Source organism: Paroedura picta, chromosome 2 (genome assembly GCF_049243985.1).
Source record: "Paroedura picta isolate Pp20150507F chromosome 2, Ppicta_v3.0, whole genome shotgun sequence".
Classification (NCBI taxonomy): Eukaryota; Metazoa; Chordata; class Lepidosauria; order Squamata; family Gekkonidae; genus Paroedura; species Paroedura picta.
Window position 1 is genome coordinate 65,629,986 of NC_135370.1, and position 24,556 is coordinate 65,654,541.

A 24,556-nucleotide genomic window follows, 5' to 3' on the forward strand; every position below is an offset into this window, starting at 1 on the left:
AATCCTGGCCTTTTGTTAGGAGGCTCAGCTCTCCTCTGCAGCCCCGTTTTAAAGCAGCACTGGCTGACATACCAGCTGTGTGGTCATGACTAGAAACACATGATTTGGCCAGGATGATCCATACTCTGATTGGATATTCGATTACCTAAATGTGCTCTACATGCCACTGCTTTTTAAAACAGGCCAGACATTTCAGTTGGTTGTGTGTCTTTTGCCTTAAGAGTCGCCTATTGCTATCTTACTATCTTCTGGGCAAGCCAAAACATTTCTTTTTGCCCAGCCTTTTTGTTAAGGGGTTAAAATGTTAAAACATTTTTAATAGTCTGCTTCTGCCCCCCCCCCACTCCTCCCAAAATGTTTATGAGGCTTGTTTTAAGCTGCTAAGACTTTTGCTGCATTTTTAATACTGGATTTTTAGTTCTTTTGATCATTTTAAAACACTTTTTTGTTAATTATATTTTAATGCTTTACTTTATAAGCTGCCTTCAGCTCTTTGTAGAGGTAGCATAGAATTACTCTAAATAAATGTATAAAATGAATTAGTCACAGACACACATACACTCAAACTGTTTGTGGACTCTGAGAAAAAACGATTTAAAAGGTGCCTTCCACACATCCTCTGGCAGGCCACTTGGAATGACTACCACTAAGAAGGCACATGCCTTGCTGTGGATATCCGTAGCCACCAATCTAGTACCCCTTTTTCTCTCTTTAGACTTGACAAATAAGGGATGCAGCCTGCAGGCCAAAAAAGGATGCCAAGAGGACACAGTCTAAAACAACAACAAGAACAACAACAGTGTAGTGAAGTAGTTAGAACAGGCTTTCTCAAATAGGGTTTTATGAAACCCTGGGGTTTCTTGATGGCCTTGGGTTCCTGAATGGGTGGGAGTCAATTAATTTGTTATATATTTTTAAATGTGTTAAACATTTATCAGTGATAGAACTATATATAGTCATGTTGACCCATCCACCCCTCCCACAATGGCCAATGATGGGCAGGGGACGGGGCTCCAGGTGGGCATGTACACAGCTCTGCTTCCCAAGCTTATCCTGTGTGATAGCACCACTTTTGAGGTTTCTTGAAACCTGGAGAATGTTTCAGGAGTTTCTTAATGGTAAAAAAGTTAAGAAAGACTGAGTTAGAGCGTTGGACTAGGACTGAGAAGATATGGGTTCAAGTCCCTGTACAGCTATAAAACTCACTGGGTAACCTTAGGCCAATTATTCACTAACCTAAGATTCAAAGGGTGACTGAAGATAAAATGGAGGAAGAGAAAACTACGTGCCCCAGTATTAGCTCCTTTCAGGAATGGCAAAATAAAGCATAGGCATAAATTTGTATGGCTTTGTATACTGAGAGAGGCAGAATCTAAAAAGAAAAGTCCCTTGTGCAGAGGGAATACTTATTAAAAAGTATATGAAGCCTATGGCAAAGTTTGGAAGGGACCTGCTTTTCTGTAGTCAATTTACATTTTAAGGGACCAGCCACTCCATCTGATGCCATGAGGTAACCCCATGCCAATATAATAAATGGGGGCACTAAGAGGGTGCACACCCCTATTCACTGTGGCCTGGTAATATTTAACAGGAAGTAACATCCTTAATTCACATTCACCTTACTTTCCAGAAACAAAATTAACAAGTCTAGCTGAAGTATCAACAACTCTCAAACCTATGACTGTACGTGCAATTGCAGTTGCTCAAGAGTCTGGGCTCCTCCGTTATGGTCACACCAGTGAGCCGCCGGTGTTCTGTTCAGCATTTGAATCTGATGCTTCCGCAAACTGCCAGACAGTACATTCCTTTCTAGAAGTATGCATTGTGATTGGTGTTGCACTGGCCAATCACAATGTGTGTGGTATTCTTTAGATGGCTTTAATGGTCAACAGCACACTGTATAATTTTGGTTCGTTGTAGGGCCTGAAACCAGTGGCACCAGAAATATGAGATCCTGGGAAGGTGCTAAAAAGCATCTTCCTTCTAAATCAAGGTAAGTACTAGCTGAGAATACTATAATAACTCTTAGACAGGGGGTTTCTTCCCAAAGATAGTTTGAATTAACATTGTATCTAATGAAAGACTTTAGTGACTTTCCCAGTGATATTAATTTTTGTCTTAGAAGTAAATATACACTTTAATATCACCAGTATGGCTGAAACCTACCAAAATTTTTAAATTTCTGGGTAAGAGCTGCTCTTTTTGGTCACATGATTCTACACAAACTGAATATTTTAGATTGAATTATTTCTGTGCACTAGAGTAATTAAACGAGGAATGAAGTAAGAAATTAAACAAATGTGATAAATATAAAATTAATTAATTAAATACATAAATAGATCTTATTCTTTCTACATTTCATGAGATGTGTATGCAGAGACTGAAATTCATACTCTTAGATAGGGTGTTTCTTCCCCAAAATGGCAACTTGCAGCTCTTGAAAGGGTCTGTTTTACACCTACGACCAGTGTCAGGAGCTTGGATGTAATCATTGATACTTATCTATGGAGGCCAGGCATTCTACCAGCTTTGCCAGGTGAGACAACTTGTGCCATATCTGTCATCCAACCTAGCCACCTTGATCCATGCAATGGTCACCTGCAGACTAGACTTCTGTAACTTGCTCTATGTTGGGCTGCCCTTGAAGGTGATCTGGAAACCAGTTGGAGGTCCAGAATGCAGCAGTTCGAGTCCTTACTGGAATCCAGTGGAGAGCACATATTACACTAGTGCTCTCCCAGCTCTATTGGTTCCATCTTGGAAACTGAATTACCCAGTAAATTAAAAGTTTTGACTCTTACATTCAAAGCCCTAAATGGTCTAGGACATCTGTATTTATGGAACTGCCACTTCTGCTCTACCTCGCAAAGAGTGTTAAGGTCAAGTGATCAGAAATTGGTCCAGGTCCTTGGTCAAAAAGAGGTAAAACTGGTCTTGACCAAGGCCAGGGCTTTTTCAGCCCTGGCCCTGGCTTAGTGGAACACTCTTCTCTAGGTAAATCTGGGCCCTCCAGGACCTCAAACAGATCTGGAGAGCCTGCAAGACAGATAATTGAGGAAACTGCTGGCCTCCCTGCCCTATGAAACATCAATCAACCTATTAAAGCAATCCCTTCTCTGTAATGGTTTTAGGAGGCAGCTTTTAATGGTTTAATTTTAAATGTATATATAACTTATTTTAATTATGTAAACTGTATTATTGTATATTTTATATTATTGTCACCCACCCTGAGCCTATGAAGGACAGACTACAAAAATAAATACTACTATTATAATTAGCCAAAATGAGCCTTGTAAAAGGAGCTGAAGTTTCAGATCTCTGCAGAATACCTTGTCCATGTGTTTCCAGTCAAAGTCTGCTCAACTAGTTCTTCTGTGTTTACTTGAACTGTCTGGTTGCTAGGACTTTGGGCCAGAAGTCTGAGCAGAATAAACATCTACCTCTTGATAGATCTAGATGGCTAGCCATGTTGGTCTGCCTGTAGCAGCAGAAAAGAGCAGAGTCCAGTAGCACCTTAGGGGCTAACAAAATGTGTGGCAGGGCATGAGCTTTTGTGAGTCACTGCTCACTTCTTCAGAATGTGAGTCCATCCATACTATATATAGGAAACTGGAGTGAATTCAGATGCTGATTGACATTAGCAGGCAAAAGACAATCGCAGGTGAATGAAAATAGCAGGTGGGATGGGATTAGATGTGATATGCAGAGGGATAGTAGGCATGGAGAAATCAGCAATGGTAATTATTTTGCTCTTTAGGACCTCCAAAGAATATTCCCCCACCAATTCGAGCCATTTTATAATAAACCTTTGTTTTTATAGCTTGACCCCCAGTCATTCAGTTGACACAGTACAGTATTTTCCTATTTGCGTATTTCTTCCCTTCCCTTTATACTTTCTTTCTTTTAACCATTAGTAACCTTCTGGGTATGAGCCTCTTGTGGCGCAGAGTGGTAAGGCAGCCGTCTGAAAGCTTTGCCCATGAGGCTGGGAGTTCAATCCCAGCAGCTGGCTCAAGGTAGACTCAGCCTTCCACCCTTCCGAGGTCGGTAAAATGAGTACCCAGCTTGCTGCTGGGGGGTAAACGGTAATGACTGGGGAAGGCACTGGCAAACCACCCCGTATTGAGTCTGCCATGAAAACGCTAGAGGGCGTCACCCCAAGGGTCAGACATGACTCAGTGCTTGCACAGGGGATACCTTTACCTTTACCTAACCTTCCAGGATTTTCTATGTCTTACTTTTTCTCTTACCACTGGGTAGTTGGGTCCATTCAAGATGTTCTCGCTCTCTCTTATATCACTGGAGTCAGTTCTAAGTGATTTTTTCCTGAAATTCAATTCATTCTTCTGCTTGTCTTAAGAGTGATAAAAATTTATATCTATTGTAAAATTGTGAATAAAAAGCTGATTGCAGAAAGTAAAGACAATCATACACTATAACGTTAACTAGCTCAATTGCACTGGATCGCTATTTAAAAGACAATTTGTCTTATCAAAAGAAAAGCGATTTCAGTTTCTTGTTAAGATAATTGCCATAAAAATAAAAGCTTTTTATTACAACGGCACTGATAGGTACGGCGTGAAGCTATATACCTTCATTGCCAATAGTTTTATTGGCAACAAATAATATTCATTATTAAGCCAAATCTTTCTGCTGAGAGATAAAGGCACCAATCTCTTGTCTACAAAGCAAGCTCAGAAAAAAGTTTACCAGGGACCAACCAATCAGCTGGGTATGAGAAGGGGGGGGGGAGAATAAAATTCAGAGGCAGCAGAGCATATAGTTCTTCGACACTGTGTGATCAGGCCGGGACTTCCAGGGGCCTGACAAGATGCCACCCTGCCATGGATCGTTGCTATAACCTCTCTTATCCCCCCTTTACCCTCTTTAAGAAAACTTGGAAGGACACCTGTTCTTTCCACTGTTGGGGGCTCTTCTGCCCCCAGTCTGGCTGCTCCTGTCACAATTGTACTCTGCTAGGGCCACACAAATCATTAAACTGGCTCTGCTGCTATGGGCCCCACAAATCCCTAAACCACTCCTGTGTGTGGTGCAGAATCTTCTTCAGAGCTGAGGAAGAGTTTTGACCAAGGGATATGACATCACTCACATGCATTAAAATCACAGTTCTTAAAACAAGATGACTCTTTTGAGTGGTAAGTTCAGGCCAATCAACCCTAACCTTGTTCTCCACTATTAACACTATTTCTACACTCATCAAGACCTTAGACAATGGCATTCTGCATTTCAGTTTTCGCCAACGTTTTTGTAAAGTCCTGACATATAATGATTCATTGGACTTCTACTGCACACGCAGTATTACTCATTCAGGTGTGTGAACTGGGCATGGCTATTGCCACATCTGGTATGGAGGAGCAGTTGGCGACCTGACACCCTTTCATTACTCCCCTTCCATTTTGCTGCCTTTCTTTTGTGCCCTTTTCTCTCTCTGGGCAATAAAAGCTGATAAATGGGAGTGGAAAGCTTTTACGTCTCAGAATGTTAATTTTTGCACCATTACTGCTTTGAAGCGGGGAAATGTGTCCTTGGATCACTTCCCTCTGCCACCAGGCCTTATCCCAGCTGCAGTAACAGGTGAAGTTTTCTTAGACAGCTTCAATGCTTTTGGAAGCAGAAGAGGATGAATTAGGAGATCTTTAAATGGACATGGTGGGAATCATTTGACTTTTCTGTGCAATCAACTTCCTGTGCTTGGCTTCCTGCTCCTAGAAGTTAATTCACTGGGCTCAGCTACCCCCGTTCTCCTTCAGATTCATCTTTCCAACCCTCATCCTCTCCAGCTATTTAAAGGAATCCCCCCACCCCCCACTATTTGTTACCAGGAGTAGATTAGAGAATGTTTAAGGTTGACACATAATAGGGCTAGCCCTACTATCATATTAACAGGAAACATGCTGTTTTGGTTGCTTGCCTAGATTGTCTTGAAGATGGTTGCTAGGAGAAATGCCTGCTCCAGACTGTTCTCAACCTCATTTACTTTTGTCTGTGGACAGAACAACACACTCAGCAGCATAAATGCGCCTGGAGATCTGAACTGCTGCCAGGCAGTGGTAGGGGGGAGAGTGTCGCTGCTTTCCCCCGCTGTCCTTTGCATCCAGTGATTTCTTTCTGTGAAGTGGAGGGAGGAAATCCTGCTAAGGGACTACTACTAGGGGACAGGTAAAAGGCGAAGCAACCCACATGCACAGACATCAGTTGTTCCTGGCTTTCAAACATTGCCCTCTGTAACACTCTTGAGCAATGACAGAAGGTCCCAGGCCTATGAGTGTCCAAATCTCTGGTTCTGTCCACTGGCCTTTAAGGTAGAGAGGTAAATGTAGAAATGGGCTGGCCCGTCATTTAATGGAAAGTGTGAGGTCTGCCTGAGGGGCCAAAGGCAGTCAGCCACATGCCAAGTTGAGTCCTAGCTATAACTGTGTGCTGTGCTGATTGGCTGGAAACCGCCAACATCACAAACTCATCTTGCTCCTCCTTCCTCTCTAAAGCAGTTTTCAGTGTTTGCAAAGCTTCTTTTAACACACATGGTGGACAAGTATATATTTAATAGAATACATGTACATGTGGCCTTTAAAAAGTAAAGCAAAAACAGCCCATTAGATGCAAGGCATACACTGAATCAGCATGCCATTCAGCCAGTGTATCTCTTAAATGCTTTCAAAGCTGAAGGAGTCCTGGTCTGATTCTGCACTTACTTTGTTTTTTTCTGGTGTGGATCCTGCTGAATCCAAATCGATTTCAACTTGGTCTTCCTCTTCCCCCCCCCCCTCCTCACTGAAACAGAAAAGAGTTCTGCACGAGATTAGGGAGGCTCAGAACGGGAAGGGGGAGCCAAGCCCAGACGGAGCCTCTTTCTTTCTTTCTTTCTTTCTTTCTTTCTTTCTTTCTTTCTTTCTTTCTTTCTTTCTTTCTTTCTTTCTTTCTTTCTTTCTTTCTTTCTTTCTTTCTTTCTTTCTTTCTTTCTTTCTTTCTTTCTTTCTTTCTTTCTTTTTTTTTTCTTTCTCCCTTCCCTTCCCTTCCCTTTTCTTGAAGGGGGAGGGAGAGAGGACTGAAGACAACAGAGGAGAGAGGGGGAAAAAACCCACGAGGCAAATCTCTACCCACAGAAGTTACTGCTTCTGGAGCTTCTGGGGAGAGAAAATTAGAATTTCCCCTTTAAGAAAAGCTTACAGCTTGGGCAGCCTGGGCAGCCTTGGCCAATCAGGGCTTCTCTACCACAGGAGTCAGCCCTGAACAATCAGGGCTTCTCTACCACGGCAAATGTGATGCAGCCGGAGATCCACATGCTTTCTCAATCTGATTCTGTAAATATTGAGGATTAAAAGCACTCTAAGATATTCCAGGATAAAGGTAGGGTCACTTCGGATCAATCCTGCTTGTTGCAGAGTGAAAATTTAAATCACTGAAAATCAAAACAGAAATCACATTCTGTGTAGATGGCAGGGACTGAATCGACCTGGGATTGGAATAAAAGTTCCGTACAACTTACACCCCGGTTTATCTGTTTGTACCACAAAGTACCCCAGTCATATTTTATGCTGGTTTTGTCCCAGAGATTTACCATACATTTGCCTTGTCTCCTCTGACTTATTCCATTGCTTCTTAGCTCTTTGAAGCTGACCCATCTTCAGTCTATATCTTCAGCCTCAGCACCACATTGTCTAAGTGGTATCAAATGTGAATTTTCTTATTCTAGTGACTGTACATATGAAGCCATGCCCAGGATTACCCCGATAAGCAGAGTGGATGGATTTTCCTACCTATCTGAATGTTCCCTTAGATTATCCAGCCTTATTTTTTTAAGGGCTTTTGTATTTCACATTATTTGAATAACCCAATCCAGAAACAATGTCGAATGGGAGAGACTGGGGCCTGCAAAGCAGCAAGAAAAGCCAAAGGGACAACATTGGCTCTGGACACCCTTAACAGCTAGGCCCTGTAGGTCTCCCACCCAGCCATCCACACACCCAGCCACCCACATGCGGCACAATCCTCCTTACAAATAATTATAGGCAGCCACAGGAAATGGTTACAACATCAGCATTGACTTGCAGGTGGGCATGTGGGCTAGGACTAAGGCTCATACTCAATTCCAAGTTTTTTGGAAAACAGGCCACTACTTTATTAACCATGTGTTGGCTGACAAGGGGATATGGAACTCTAACACCGCCATTCACCAGGTCATCCGACCCAGTTCCCTAACCTCAGCGGTGCCCTGAGGATCCCATCCTGGTCCCCTGCCAGGCCCACAGATCCCCTTGCTGCTGGGCATCCCCCAGTAGTCAGGGAATGCTTCAGGGAGCATAGACCTCCTTCTGCCCATTCCCTTTCATCTGCTCTACTGGTGTGATCCTGGGACCTTCCCATCTGGATCGGTCCACACCCAGCTGAGCCTTTCCAAGGCACCTCATCTGGGGAGTACTTTAACTCCCCCCTCCATGTTCCTCCCCCCCCTTTTCAGGCCCCTTGCCCTTCCCCCCCCCGTAGTTGTGACAAATAAGAAGTTCAAATAATCAACATAACAGCAGTTGAATGACACTTTTTAATAGCTAGTATACCCTCCCAAACATAACCACAACCTCAAGGTGGGAGGGAGGGAAGCTCTCCACTCGGCTGCCCTGGGAGGAGAGGCCAGTCCTGGCTCATGTTGCACCTTATAAAGGCATCATGTGCCCAGCCTCTCCTCCCAGCTGCAGGGCACATGTGCCCTGCCTTCCTTTCCCGATTCTCCGTGTGGAGTGCCTTCCTCTTCCATCCGGCCACCACTTCTTCAATGGCGGCCGCCAGGTAATTTGCAGCCGTGCTTAAGAAAAAACACCATGGCTTAGCTGGCAAAACCAACCAAAAATTCAAGGGTGCATATAAAGGTTGTCTTCTTTTTTTACTCCAGTTGTATATATTATTCTGTGATGATATGAGACAAGGTCTACATACTGGATCCACTCTGCAGGTTACTACACTGCTTGGGAACAACAGTTTTTGTCTGCGGAGGTGAAAGAAAGTATTCACTACCTGAACCTTGTTGCATATCATTGGAGAATAATATATACAACTGAAATAAAAAAGAGGGCAACTTTTACATACAATCCTCCTTGCATCAGCCAGTATGAGTTAGACCAAAACTTCGCTGCCCCAGCTCCCCTGTGGGAGCACAAATTCAGGGCGGACGAGATGCACCGGGCCAAATGCTCCGCTGTGAGGGAGCGGGAAGAGGCGAGGCAATCTGCCTCAACTCAAACTCCAGCCTGCAGCCCGGTGCAGAGCCTTAGTGTGGAAATGGTCAGAGGGACAAATGCCAGCACTGCCATGAGTACACTGTTTCTTTTCATGTCAGTGAGGATGTTTGGCCATGTAACATTTACCTGGTGATTGTGCTCATGCTGAAGTTCATAGCATGACTTGATTCTGAAGTGAGGGGGAAGAAGTGAATTCTATATTATATCCCAAGAGTATCTGTCAGTTTTCACTATATACTAGAGAAAGAGCAAACGTAGAGACCTAGGTTAGAATGTGAGACCTTGCACATATGCTTTGGCCACCATCTTCTTCCTCATTGAGTGGACACTAGATTGGACTGGGAAGGAAGACATGAAGGTGGGGGGGGGGGGTTTAAAGCACACTTCATTGTAAATATGAGGCAGAAAATATGTTGCTGCTAAATTTCTTTGGGTAGGCTTAAATCTAGTGAAGCATTTCCATGGTCAGAAGGATTTCTAGTATGTTGTTAAAATATACAAAGAGACTGAAGCATCAAACTGATTTAAAGAATAAAAGTTTTATTTAGAAGAGAAACAACTTTGTATAGAAAAAGAGGAGCGATAGTCCTAACAGTCTGCTCAACTGTTGTTCTTCATCCATTATGTTCTGTTCTGAAGGCAAGTAGGAAAGAAGTGTGCTTAAAGGAACAGTTGAGCCAATGGGGACAGGAAGAGACTGAAAAATATGAGGAAGTTACTTTCTAACTTCTCCAAATACACATCTCCTCCAATGCCCCTGTAGGATATCCCTCATTTATTTTTATTTTTCAATTTGTAAACTTTCCCTTCCAGCATTTCAGCCTGGAGCAGTTTCCAACATTTTCATCTATAAAACATATATAGTGAAATTAGAGTTTGTCAATAATTTAAGTTAACATAATATTAAAACCTTGAAACCATTACAAAAAAACTTCCCCGTATGCTCTTGAATCATGCAGACACTAGATCTTGAATATTCCAGCATATTGTTGGAGCCGGGGCGATAAGGAATATCTCCCATGAATACAAAAAGATGGTGTTTGCATAAACGCCTAGTAATACCGTGTAATTTTAAGAGCAGTTTCTAGGAAGTGAAGGCTTCTTGTCTGGAATCTCAGAACAAGGATATTGACAGTCTCCTTAATATGTAAGCCATACAGAATCCTTGGCCTCATATTACAGTATATGTACACCCAGCAGGCCTTCAGTTGCTCAACAGAGAATACTTGCCTCATGCATCATTTGCTTGCTGATATGGTAACAAGTCAAGCGAGGGTCAGTAGCACTGGAACAATTCTGACAGCTCTCCTTTTCTATTCAGGGAATCATACAACAGCAAAAAACATACTCTCTCCTTTCTCCTTTTTTTGTTGTTGTGGCTTCTGGAGGTACTTCTGAACCAGCAGGAATTAAGCCGCTTCAATTCTTAACCTTCTTTATCTGTCCCACATGTACAAGTCACCTCCAGCAATGCTATTAAATTATTACACTGAATTTTCATATGAACATTGTTCCTGTTTTCAGAGAGATGATAAGCTTTCAATTAACTGCAGATTTAAACAAGCTTTATTGGGAGGGAAGCCAGCCTCATTTCCCACACAAGCAGAGACTAAGCGCGCTTTCTTCCTTTTCTCTCTATTCTACAGTAATGATGAAAAGGAACATCTTTGTTCATTATTAAAATGACTTTGATTCCATCGAGCTGGTTAACCTCCAGCTTGGCTTATTATCACTGATTTGTAACTTTCACAACTGGCTAGCAGAGCCTTGCTTTGTGAGACACCCGCTAACATAAGGAATATGAGAATATTAAAAAATATACCAGCACTGCTGAGGAAAAGGCAAACATATAAGACGCGGGGACCGGCACAGATTTTAATTACAGATTTTGACCAGAAATCCATCTAAACAGAGATTAAACTCCTAATTGCTTTTTAGAAGAGCAAATAAACAGTCATCAAGATGAACAGCTGTTTTGGTCCCTTTGCCTCTTTTTGAGAAGATCTTGTACATGTAATATTAAGTAAATGTGATTATTTAACATGAGTCTATACTGCCACACTGCCATGGCTTTTGTAGATAAGGGAGGGAATGCTGACCTTGAACGGGTTGAGCACATTCCTCCACACTCAACTTTTATCTTTGCTCTTCCATGAAATTTACTAGGTAACCTTGAGAAAATTTGCCCAAACTACCTGAAAGGATTGCTGTGAGAATCAAAGAAGATAATTTCATGAACATTAACACGAGATCCTTAGAGGAAGGGCTAGATACCAATAAGACTGATTAATGATTAAACAACATTCTCATACACCTGAGGGAGGGGTCATGACTTAGTGGCAGGCACCTCCTTTGCCTGCATTAATTCCCACTGTCAACCTGGCATCATGAGTTAAAATGTCATGAAGCACATGTTAAGAATGACCCTTCACTCCTGGAGAAACTTGTGGTAATATTAAGACTGAATAACACTGAGTTAGTTGACATGGGCAAACCTTTCTCAACTTTTTTGCTGTTGAGAAGCCCGTGAAACATTTCTCAGGTTTCGAGAAACCCCAGAAGTGGTGCAATCATGCCAAATGCAGTTGGGAAGCATAGCTGTGTACATGGCCACCTGGGATCATTCCCCTTCCCACCAGCTCCAGGCCCATCATTGGCCAGTTCGGGGGGGGGGGGGGAGTTCAACATGACCATATAGGGTCATATCACCTGATTAATGTTTGAACATTTAAAAAAATATCTTTAAAAATTAGCTCCCACCCATTCAGGAAACCTTACCAGGGCCATCAAGAAACCCCAGAGTTTTACAAAAACCTGGTTGAGAAAGCCTGACACAGACTCATGTCCTGACTCTGTACAAAGTAGATGTGTATTTGTGTATCCAATACTCATCTAGCCGTAAAACTTACTAGGTGGTCTTAGGCAAGTCACTGTTTCTCAGTCGGATCTATGCATGCTACTCTTAGCTCTTTGATTGTATTACATTCTAGAGCTGTTGGATCTCTGCTTGAAGCCTGAAGGATTAGAACAAGGGCCTCAAGCTTTTCAAGCCTGCAGAGACCTTTAAAACTCTGTTGTAGGGCTGTGGCTCAACCACAAAATGGCTGCCACAGTAAATGGGGCCAACATAAAATGTCAGGAAGTGCAGTTATGCATAATTCTTAACAGTAACTCTTCAATATGTCAGGGAGAAACTCTTTTTAACAGGATTCCTTTTAAAATGAAAATATTGTCAAAATATTTTCTTGCAGGGACAGACTAGGGCAGAGTCTGCGCTTACTTTGTTTATTCCATTGTCAATCCTGTTGAATTCAGATCGCTTTGAACTCGGGTCTTCCTCTTCCCCCCCCCTCCCCATTGAAACAGGAAAGTCATCTGCACGTGGTTAGGGTAGTTCAGAAGGGGGGAGAGCCAAGCCTCTTTCTTTCTTTTCTTGAAGGGTGGGGGGAGAGGAGCCAAGCAGGGAGCCTCTTTCTTTTCTTGGAGGGGAGGGAGAGAAGATCGAAAAAGGCAGAGAAGGGAGAAAAAATCCAGGACCGATAGAAGTTGAGAGAAATTAGGGGCTTCTCCTTTAAGGCAAATTCATCACATGACCACCTGTGGCCAATCACAGGTCCTCTACCATGGAGGAGAGCCCTGATTCAAAACAATGCGATTTCGTAATATATTCAGGATTAAAAGCACTCTAAGATATCGCACAATAAAGGTAGGGTCCGGATCAATCCTTCTTGCTACAGAAGGAAATTTTAAATCACCCCAAATCCAAATGGAAATCGCATTCTGTGTAGAAGGCAGGGACTGAATCGATCTGGGGTTGGAATAAAAGCTCCATGCAGTTTACACCTAGGTTGGGTTGTTAGGCACAGCCTATAAACCAACAGGAGACTAGGATGGGGACAGGGAGGGCATTGGCCAATGGTATAATATCACTTCCAGTCTTCTCTAGGAATCTAGAAAGATGCTTTGGTTTTATCATAGAGGTTCAGCTAGTTGCTAGACAAACAAGACATCATTTCCAGGTAGAGTTTCCTGAGCAATTCCTGGAAGTTTGAGGATGGAGCTGGGGGATGGTGGGGTTCTGACAGAGGAAGAACCTCAGTGCAGTATAATGCTGTACAATCCACCATCCAAAGCATCCATTTTCCCCAATTGAACTGCTCTGTGTAGGCTGTATTGATAATGTATTTTCATAACAATGGTCACATAAAAGATACCTCATGTGACCATTGTTATGAAAATACATTATCAATATGTGCTATGTACATGCATACCAAATGCAAACATTTTTTTACTATAGAAAGTGACTTTCTTCATTGAAATTTCTATTATGATTTTCAAATATTAAATATACAATAAACATCAGAAATGCTTTTCAAAACAGAAGTGTAATTGAATATATCCATGAATCAATCTTTTTCCTGAAAGATTCTGGCCCTCATGAAATGGTTTCCCTAGTTTTTAGTGTGTTTTCTCTGTCTCTCAATAGTTTGCTGTCTCATACTAAGGAGACTTAAACTGCACCAAAAATGAGCATTCCTGCATTCGGAGAAGAAAATAAGGACACCTTCACAAAGGAACTTTATGAAGAGCCTCTGTTCCCTTTCTTGGAAAATCTTAGAATTCTTATAATGCTGCTGCCACCTAGAGGTTATATAAATTATAAATCTGATACTGACTTGGTTTTTAGAAATGCTGTATATCAGGATTAGAATGTATACTTTTTCCTTGAAGAAAATTTGTATAAATCAACATCATATATGTAAGAAAATTATTTTCTAAAGAAATTATAATTAACAAATGGAGGAAAATGAGACTTAATGGCGGGATCCCATCTCTTCACCATCATTAAGCCCAGAGCAGCTGCAGGCCTCACCACTCACCTTGGAGTCAGGCCACAGTGACAGTGGTCTCTGGGAAGGGGTCCAATTCCAGAGCAGTTACCAGTGTCTTCCACAGCTGTTGCCGGGCTCCAAGTGGCCCCCAGCTTCACCTGTAGAATGAAAGTAAGTCTGATGTCTAAGTGTGCATAGACAATACATTTTTAAAATTTGGTGATGATTTAAAGTCCCAGCCCCCCCAAGTTATCAGAAAAATCTGTTTCGTGTCAATGTGGCCATGATCTGTGGATTTAAATATCCATACACTATGTGTGTATGTGTGTGTGTGAGACACATCTTTATTAGCCATGTAGATTCTAATTTTGTATTCTAAGAAGCTTTTTAATTCTGTATTTTATTTATTTATGTAATTATTTTTATTTATTTTATTTACTTCACTTATACCTCACTTGGGTCCATTAGCTCAGAACTATCCTATGAGGAAGGTTAGACTGAGAGTGTGTAACTGGCCCAGGGTTAACCAGCAAACTTCCATGGGGAGTCATAGCTGGGTCAAGTTCCTAGGTCTAATTGCTACACAATACTGGCAGTCTATAGCCATCTATAATCTGCCTTGCACTCTGAGACTCAGGGTAGACTCAGGCAGCATATGACATCCCATATACAATGCAGTATAACTAGGCATGTGTAAATACTATAATGCAGAAAACTGATTACAAAGGTAGAAGATTAAATTAAATCTGTATTTGATTATATGATTAACTATATGAATTGATACCCCATCTAATCTAAAATGGGGAGTGCACTCAAAATGACTAACAACAAAATATAATGGCATTGTATCAAATAAAATGTTAACAGGATAATATAAACGATCATAGTATACAGAATATATACAACTGCTAATGTGAACAAATACCTCAAAAATGTAAGAGTTTTATGGTTCATGCCCAAGATTTTTGTTGTTAAAGGTAGGGATGGGCATGAACTGCATTTTGCTGTTCGGTTCATGGCTGAACCACGACTGTATATGAACTGGGAGATTGATTTGTGAACCAAACTGGTTCACATGGGTTCATGACCCCTGCTTTCTGCTCTTTGCCATTTTTTGCAGGGAGCAGAAAGCAAGGGTTTAAATAGCCCTGAGCTCAGCTGAATCCAAAACAGTCAGGAAGCAAAAGCAAGCTGACCCCATAGTTCAGCTGTTTTGGTGACTTTCATGGAGAGGTCAAAGGAGGGGGTTAAACTCCGATTTTTTGTCCACTGTGAACCCATGAACCTTCACTGCTACCTCAAACGTTCAAGGAGGTTCATGACCAGGCTGCAGTTCATGAACAAGGGTTTGTAAGTTGATTCATGTCTATCCTTATGCTGTGGTGAACCTCCTTGAACAGCATATTTTAAAGGGCTACTAATAAGAAAGTTCTGATTCATTCTTCTGCCTATAAAATCATTTTAGCAATGGAAATCTGAAGCTGGTCTCCTCTAGCAGATCCTTAAGGGATGCATGGAGTGATTTGTTGTACTTGGTGATCTATTTTCTCATATGGTAAGCCATTTTAAGTCTACATTCAGTAGAGAAAACTGGGCTAAAAGTATCTGAGTAAATAAAACAAAAACAAATGAATACAAATATATATTCCATGTTCATGATTGCAAAAATGATTCTGCTATATAGACACACATTCCATATATTATAAAATGTAAATCCTATATACATTAATTGAATAACTGAAAAACATACAACTTAAGAAACAATGAAAAACAGCAACAAGTGTGTTTACTTTGAAAATGTTCAAATGAAATTATTGTTGTGTTTCTGAAATGTAACTACCATTATTGGTTATCTTCCTTTATGCTGACAGATTATGTTGATAGACTACAAAGAAGTCACTGCCAGCTGGAGTACATATCTGTGTGTATTGCAGAGAAAATTGTGAGAAATGGTTCTTGTTGTTTGTTCTAAATGCCCATAATTTTGACCAATCCACTTAAAGAAAATATCTCACCATTCAGTTTTGTCCTCAACAGGCTGAGCAAAGCTTATGTTTGTTAGCCAAGTTTTAATTAAAACAATTGAATTGCTTTGGATTTGATAACCATGTTTGCATATAGATTAACAACCTTCAACAAAAATAGGGAGGATGCGAGCCAAGGAAATAGAAATGCAGAAAAGAAAACTGGCAGCCATTTGATATGTAAAACAGCTATCACTGAACTGCTTCTGTTCAGTCAGCATTAATAAACCTGAGGAATTTTTAAATTACCTCATAAACTGGGACCCAAGTGAAAGTACATATTAAAGACTCAAAAGTATAATTTGCTGCTGTAGATCAATGTGATGCCTTATTAAATAGAGAGAACATCACCCCACAGCACTTGTGTGTTATTATTTATTAACGTGGCTTTACTGCTTTTGTGATTGTGGTTGGTGTTATGAACTTTAATGACATTCTATTGCGTGGATGTTGTTGCTTATATATCTTCAGTGTACTCAGTAGCTTTATTTTTAGCCTCGTTTGGGTGGGAAGTGCCACAAAGCTGACCTGTGGCAAACCTGCGGGTTTTCAAGGCAAGGGACGTTTATAGGTGGCTTATGATTGCCTGCCTCTGCATCACAACCCTGATATCCCTTGGTAGTCTCCCATCCCAATATTAGCTAGGGCTGACCCCACTTACCCTATATACTCGGGTATAAGCCTAGTTTTTCAGCACCATTTTTCACACTGAAAATGCCCTCTTTGGCTTATACGCGGGTAAATACGGTAATTGAAATAAAAGCCTGCTCCAGCCAGCCAATCATTGCATTGCCTTTTGCAAATGTGTACTGCAAGCTGAGCTTGCTCTGGCAGCTTGTAGGACATCAATGGTTTGACTGAGGGACTCTGATCTTTATTTTCCTTTTGCCTTCAATGGCAAATGGAATGGCAATGCTGGATGGGGAGCACCCTCGGCTTATATGTGAGTCAATAAGTTTGCCCAGATTTTGTGGTGAAATTAGGTGCCCCGGTTTATATGCGGGTTGGCTTACATGCTAGTGTATACAGTAGTTTCTGAGATCTGACAAGATTGGGCTAGCCTGGCCTATCTAAGTCAGGACTACAACTAGCTGGGTAAGCAAAGAAGTCACATTGGGGAGTAATAGAATACTTATAATACTGGCAATGCAGAGCAAAATTTGAGTCCAGTGGCACAGACTAACACAGCTACTCACCTAAATGCTAACAATGAACATGATCAGATTTCTAGAAATCCTTCAAGAGATTTGGGAGCCATTATCTAAGCCATGTGGCCCTGTTTCTATCTAAATCAATGTCCTTTAATTTTGTACCTATGAAAGCCACCAGAACAATTGAACTATAGTTTAGCCCAGTTTTGTCTAATATAATTTTCATGTTTCTGTTCTTTTCTAAGACCACGCCATTAAGCATGACTTTTGAACATTATGCCATTCCTTTATTATATAGAAAACATCTGTGCCTTTCCCATGTTTCCTTCAACTCTATTATTAGTGATCTGTAAAAGATTTGTATTTCAATAGCAAACAACCACCAAAATCTATAGTTCTATTATTTTCCATGTCATTTGAGATATCATTTAGGTATTCAAGGGCAGGCAAGATTGTTCATGATGGCAGACCATAATGTCATTAACATGTAAAAAAGCCTGTAGCTAATAAATGAATTCCACTCAAACAGAGAGTTATTTTTATTTAATTTTAATAGGACAGCAGCAAAGCTTTTGGAATACCATTCAAAGCAGGCCTTCAGGTGAATCTGCATCTTTTAAATATGTTCAAGTACTATAAAGGAGGAGGGTTACAGACACATCTCTGTCTGCCATTAACAGAGCCAGGGGCATTTCCCAACAGTTTAAATTTTTCTGATCCATATTATAAATCTGTCTCAGCCATCTAAGCCCTTCCTGTACTCTTTGTAGAAAATTTAATCAGACTGGCTTGTAACTTTTATCACCAGGGCTAATGAAGCTACAAGAATGAAATTGGGTTACAGTTCAACCATCTTGCACTTAGTTTGCTTTATCTCATGAATAAGGGTGTGTATTCAGTTGTATCCAAGCTGGATAAATATCCCAAAAATACCATATTGATATTTTTGGAGTATTTTAAAAGTCAAATACAGATCAGAGAAACTGACCAGCTACTGATAGAGCTGGTTCTGAATACCCCCCCTTTGCTTTTACCAGGACTATCTCCTCACAGAGGGGTAAAACGCAAGCAGCTTCCTGCTTGCAAATCCAAGATAGTAAACCTTTGCAGTCCTTCTCACAGGAGACCTCTCCAACATTTTCCCTCTGACCTATCTTGGCTTTTTGCCTCCTGATGAGGCTGCAAGGGAAAGCAAAACAAACTTTTCCCTCCACTCCTTGACTTGTCAATCACAGCAAGCCACCAATCATAACACAGCAGTCCTCTCACGGACTGAAATCTCCCCACCCCAAGCCCCCAAATTAATTATTTTTAAAGGTACTTCCGCATTGCTATGCAGTAATGCATTTTAATAAAAATCAACACTGTAGCATTCCTATGGAGAAACGCCAGAACAATAAAGCATTCCCTCCCCTTTTCAGGGATTCGTGTTCTTTTGGACTTTATTTATGTCTGAGTAGATTTCTGAGAGGGTGAACATGGTCCCTGGAAGCCAAAAAGACATTTTGTGTAAATGGTTGGCTTAAAAACAAAATGTTCAGACCCCTAAATGATCAGGAGAAGGATGCTTGATCACCTGCCCCTCCCCATGCTCTTTCCCAGCTAATTTCCCAACTCCAGATAACAGAAACAGGGCAGCCTGCCCGAGTTGTGAGAATGCTGGGCATGGTCCCTGGAGCACAAAAAGACATTTTGTGCTAATGGTTGGCTTAAAAACAAAGCACTCAGACTCCTGTATGATCAGAAGAAAGCTGCTTGATAACCCCCTCACCACTGGCTGAGTTGCGACAGGGCAGCAGGCTCCTGGGCACCCAGAATCCTGGGCTCCCTTGATCTCGCCTTGTCCTCTGCCTGCCCACAATGAGTTGTTTGTCCACATTCTTGAGCAACAGCTGAGTTCTTACCTGTCCAGTCGTGTGTGGCCTGCTTCTGTCTCTCCCTGGCACAACTGCTGGCCAGACTCTCTCCATCCATCCATTCATCAAAAAGGCACCAGGAAAGCCCTCACCTCTATCCTGCGACAGGCATCCATTCACATTTATTTGTTTGTTTATTTATTTATTAGATTTTTATACCTCCTTTCTATACAGCACAGAGCCGCCACCTGCCCCCTTATCCTCTCCTCCCCCACCATCAGGCCTGCTTCTATGTCCAGCCTCAACTTTACTGTAGAAATGTACCACTATCCTTGGGCCCAGTTGCACGCGCGCACGCACACACACACACCAATGTGGCACTCAGGCACATACCCTGCTCACCCTACCCCAGATACGCTGCTACTGTACACAAGAAAATGTTCTATCATTTTCCTCAAAACCGTGCATAATTTTGTAAATCTTAATATGCCTTACCTATATAATAGAAACTGCTTCCATCAGTTTATTCCATCAGAAATTTATTAGCAGCCTTTTTCTGTAGGTTTGAAATGTTATTTCATCTGTTCATATTACAAAAACTGTTTCAGTTCCTATTCAGACAAGGGGTTGGAATGGAAATCCACATGTGTTAGAGTAGTCCTCACCCATTAAAAGCTGTTCATAGGGAGCTTTTCATTCCCCCATCAAGTTCCAGACTATATACACACTTCAGTGTGGGGACTATTTTGCAAAGTTGTGGATCCTGTTTGAACAAGAATATGTTATGGAGCTCTCATGGTGACTTCTACTCAGGGCCAGATTTTCCTATAAACTAACTAGGCTTCAGCCTAGGGCCTCAAGATCAAGTGGGGCCTATATTCCACATTTTTTATAAAGGTTAGCACCAATCACATGTTTCATTTAACATATTGATATATATCACAGTAATGATGTATTTTATTATCTCTCATGTAATTTACAAACTTAAAAATGGGAGGTGAAAGGGCCACATAAGTGGAATAGCCTAGGGCCTCTTTTCATGTAAATCCGGCCCTGCTTCTACTAGAAAATATGACTCTTCATCTCTTGGTGCTAGAGGATCTGAGGCTTTGAAGAGACCCTCAGTCCTTTTGTCTAGTTGCCTGGTGGACATCTCTGCACGTGTTGCTTGCACAGTAGCTATATTTGCTGTCTGGAGCACGTTCTTCCATTATGCAAGACTCAATACCCTGGGAATAAAAAGAATCCCAGACTGAAGCAAAAAAGAAGGGGGGGGAGAGGAAGAAGTATGAACAATAAAAATAATTGTATTAAAATATATACTACTGAGAGAAGAGCTTTACAAGTTCCGTAATAAGAAGACAAAGTAAATAAGAAATTTTAAAAGAGCAGAAGGAGATATTGAACATCAGATGCTACGTGTTTTGTTTTAAAAAAAGAGAAAAACAGCAGTCTTCAAATGTGATTCTCAATAAGCAGAGAACAAATAAAAATTGTGATGATGAAATCAAAAGGGGAAATCATTGTTTTCACTTGATATGATAAGGTTTATGAAGTAATGAGAAAGGGAAGGAAAAAAGACTGGATTCGGAAGGAAGGAGAGGGTGGCTTTGAGGTTTTACATGGGATCCTCTAGGATGAAGACAGATAAGTAATAACAAGAAAATAGAAATGGAGATTGTTTGGGGACAAATTCTGCACTCGTTATTTTGAGATGGAACAAAAATTAATGAAAACACAGTATTGTAGTTCCTAAAGAAAATGAAAAGGGAATAATCGAAGAACCATATGAAGGAAGCTACGCTAAGAGGATTGCCACCAATGTTTTCCTGACAGAAACCCAGCAAGGGCTACCTTTCTTAGTTGGAACAGGCAGAAAAGTTGCTTCTGTTGAATTTTTGCCCATTTTTTTTAAAAAAAGAAGAAGCTTTCTCCAGAAAAAAAGTTGGGCACCTAAAACAGAATAAGATCTATGAAGATTGAAGTCTGTAAAAAAGGCAAGGAGAGTTGTGATAGGATTATAAGGAGTTTTGACCCAGTCACTGGAATGCTGCTGTGGTATTTCTTCCATTCTGAGGTGCAAAAGGAACAGAGAGGCCTGCAAGCATCAAGGGATCCAGAGAGTGAGTGGAGAGAAGAAATAAATATGTTTTACTAGGGCTGCTTCCCTTTCTGCATTTCAAAAATGTGTCGGGAAGCTCTCAAAAATATGAGGTAAGAAGTGGAGACCCACAAGAAATGTGTGGGAAGGGGCATACCCCCATCTTTGTTTCCTCCCTTTTCCCCCTCCATCTATGTCTCAACTTTCTCCAAACCCCCCCCCCCCCGTTTTACTGTCTCTCCCATGCCTGTCACTCTCTCTGCTCCCTACCCCACACAACTTCTCTTTCTGCCCCCTTCGCCCTCTTTTTCTATCCTCCGCCCCAACAATGTTTTTCTCTTTCTTTCTGCCCCTCACCCCAGCATTCTCTCTCTCTATCTACCATCCCTCCCCTTCCTTGCCCGTTCACCCAGAGCTCCTCCAGTAAGGCTTGCCAAGCTTCCCTCCCCCACTTGCCACTTTGGGCAGCTTGCCCCGAGTTGCTTTGGGCAGGCCAGCTGAGCTTCTGTCCCCTTCCTCACAAGTCTGCCTGGAGCAGCTCCAGGCAGGTCCCCTGAGTTCCTCCTCCCACCGCTCTTGGCTGCTTGCTTAGAGTTGCTTAGGGTAGGCCTGTCAAGGTTCCCTCCCTCCTGGCTCTCAGTGGCTTGCTCAGAGCTCCTCCAAGCGCCCCACTGAGGCTTCTACCGTACTGCTCTCAGCAACTCACTCAGAGCTGCTCTGGGAGAGCCAACTGAATTTTGCTCCCCTCCTTCACTAGCTGGCCTAGAGCAACTCTGGGCAGGCCTACTGAGCTTCCCTGTCCTGCTGTTCTTGACGGCTTGCCTGTAGTTGCTCCAGGCAGGCCTGCCAAGCTCCTGCGGCTCCCAGCGGCTCACCCAGAACTGCTCTGTGCAGGGCCATTGAGGATTCCCTCCGTGTGCCCTCAGCCGCTCACCTGGAGCTGCTCCAGGAAGGTTAAGTGAGCTCCCCTGCAACTGTTCCAGGTGGGCTCATGACCTCTCTAGCTCTTTTGCCTGGCATGACTGCATGTGGACTGGGCCTGGTTCTTAGGCTCTGTCGCCACGGCAATAGTGGCCTCTGCCTGAACTTTCAAAGGTAGGTGCGTTTCTGTCTGTATTCAGACAATGCTTTTTATTGGATTTTTAAAAACTTTTCAGATTATCTGACAAACATAAGGGGTCACTCAAGTTTGCAGAAAAGCCTGTTTGGGGTAAGCAGGCCCTCTACCTGTGAATTTAGATATCCACAGAAAGCAGGCACATTTGAGAATTCGATATGTAGATATCAAACCTACATTGTTACATAAATGCCCCTTATTTTGATTACCTCAGCTGCTGATCATCTTTCTCACCTAATTTTTTCCCACCTAAATGAAACCCAGAGTCAACATGATAATCTGTCCAAGACAACAGATGTGGACTTACCTTCCTCTTTGTTTGCTTTCTCTTATGTATCTTGAGGCAGAGTCATTTGGAAATAGTGTGACCAGTGATTTCTTCAGCATGTTTGAAAAAACTACATATCTCTCTCTCTCTCCCTCCCTCCCTCCCTCTCCCTCTCTCTGTTGATGAGAAATAGCCTCAGAAGGGTTTTTTGCACTCAGTTTATTCCCTTGATCACTATTCCTAGATTGTGTGGGTTGTTATGGCTACTCAAGCACAGAAAATAGGTTTTGAGGTTGCGCACTCATAAACTGGGTCACATTAAGCGGGGGGGGGGGGGAGGTTAACTGACTTCAGCTGCTGACTTAGCTCTAGGTTCAAAACACATGAAAGTGCAGAAAGCGGCAGCATAAAATGCAGTACTCCCTTGAGACGAAGCTGTTATTGCTAGTTTCTGGCCCTATGGAGCAAAGAGGTCATGAGGTGTTGGGCAGCAGGAGCACTGTTTGAATTCAAGTTCCTGGGTTCATCCACAAAGATGTTCACTGTGATGCATGGAAACTTTCCTGTATGTTGGACTCCAGCATGTACAGACTTCCCATCTGTTCTGTGCAGGACATACATGCCCTTTGTCTCCCTTATAAGAGAGGTCGATAATACCTTTTGAGAGAGGTTGGGGTATTTAGTCAGTATAGTTACCACATATTATAGGGGAGGCAGGAAGAGAGGCACGAGAGCCATCTATAGTAGTCCCCTTTTGACATGAGATCCCCTTGTAATCCTAGTTGTGTGTTGTGCATCCTTCCACAGTTGGAGGAATGGATTAAAAGCACCCGCTGATTTTTCATTCTGGAATGAGGCTCAGTTTGCCGATCCAGGAGCAAGAAGACAAACAAGGCTGGAGAAATAATAACAATGACATCACATAGATATTGCATAGTAAATTGGCCACAGCTTTATTGTCTACAACTACATGAGCATTGCCACAGCATAGGGATGGATCCTGTATCTGACCTGCCACTAGATATACCCTGGTCCACCTGTTGGGGGGGGGAACCACGGGGCCACACAGATATTATCCAAAGTGTGGTGAGAGCCAGCTGGGCATACTGCTACATGACTCCACCCCCAAGACCCCTTAAGAGAGTCCACAAAGTGGGGGAGGTGGGTGCACAGGCACAGCCTCCGCTCAAAAGTATCCAGCCCAATGGCCCAATGCCCAAACCAACAATGCTCCTACGACTACAGCCACAAGAGCAACCCATTTCACACACAATGGAGTCAACTGTCCATACCCCATTCCAAAAGAAGCTCCGTCATCCCTGAAAAGGGCAGTACATCTAGAGGAAATTTCTGGCTGATGAATCAAGAGTACACCCACTGAGATGATATAACACTGTGCAGATGGCACCCTACCATTCACAACATTCCAGCCACTCTGACCTTGGATGAGCAAGACATCTAGGGGGCCCTGATGAAATACTTGGTGGGAAACCACAAGCAACAAAGAGTCCCAGTGCATCTATTGCTGCCCAATCCAGGTGACCTGCACACAGTCCATGAGGCCCAAGGATTCCCAGCCGGTAGACGCAGCATAAATCCTTGCCCAGAACACAATACTGTGACTTCAGAGACCTGGCCTAGGCTGGAGTCGTATGCTCTGGACCAAACATGGTTAACCTGGAGATGCAGATAGAAGGAGAATGTGCATGCCCTGCCTCTGCTGGTCTGCTTGTCCAGCATCACGTGTGTGGGAATATTTTATTTATTTTATTTATTAAACTTTTATACCACCGTTCCCTTAGGCTCACGGCAGTTTACAAGATAAAAATTGCAATAAAACCCATAGTTAAAACCATTGAACCCAATCCACAATATCAATGTTATCATAGAATCATAGAATCATAGAGTTGGAAGGGGCCACACAGGCCATCTAGTCCAACCCCCTGCTCAACG

At 42.2% G+C, this 24,556-nt stretch overlaps 1 protein-coding gene and 1 long non-coding RNA gene across 5 annotated transcripts in view; one reads left to right on the top strand and one right to left on the bottom strand.

The window, feature by feature from the left end:
- Positions 1-19,279, bottom strand: part of LOC143829489 (uncharacterized) — a 35,077-nt gene extending 15,798 nt beyond the window's left edge. Inside the window, exons 1-2 of one of the 4 annotated variants that reach the window (XM_077320487.1) lie at positions 19,166-19,279; positions 14,135-14,244 (exon numbers count right to left, since the gene is read on the bottom strand). The gene's annotated coding sequence lies outside the window, so the exon portion shown is untranslated. Of the gene's footprint in view, positions 1-1,667; positions 1,802-14,134; positions 14,245-19,165 lie in introns of those variants that run through there. The other 3 variants (XM_077320486.1, XM_077320489.1, XM_077320488.1) reach the window with 3 other exon arrangements.
- Positions 1,807-16,095, top strand: LOC143829490 (uncharacterized). The gene is made up of 3 exons (XR_013228168.1): positions 1,807-1,993; positions 13,741-13,901; positions 15,958-16,095. It is a non-coding gene; the product is annotated as an uncharacterized LOC143829490 (long non-coding RNA).
- Positions 19,280-24,556: the final 5,277 nt, after the last annotated feature.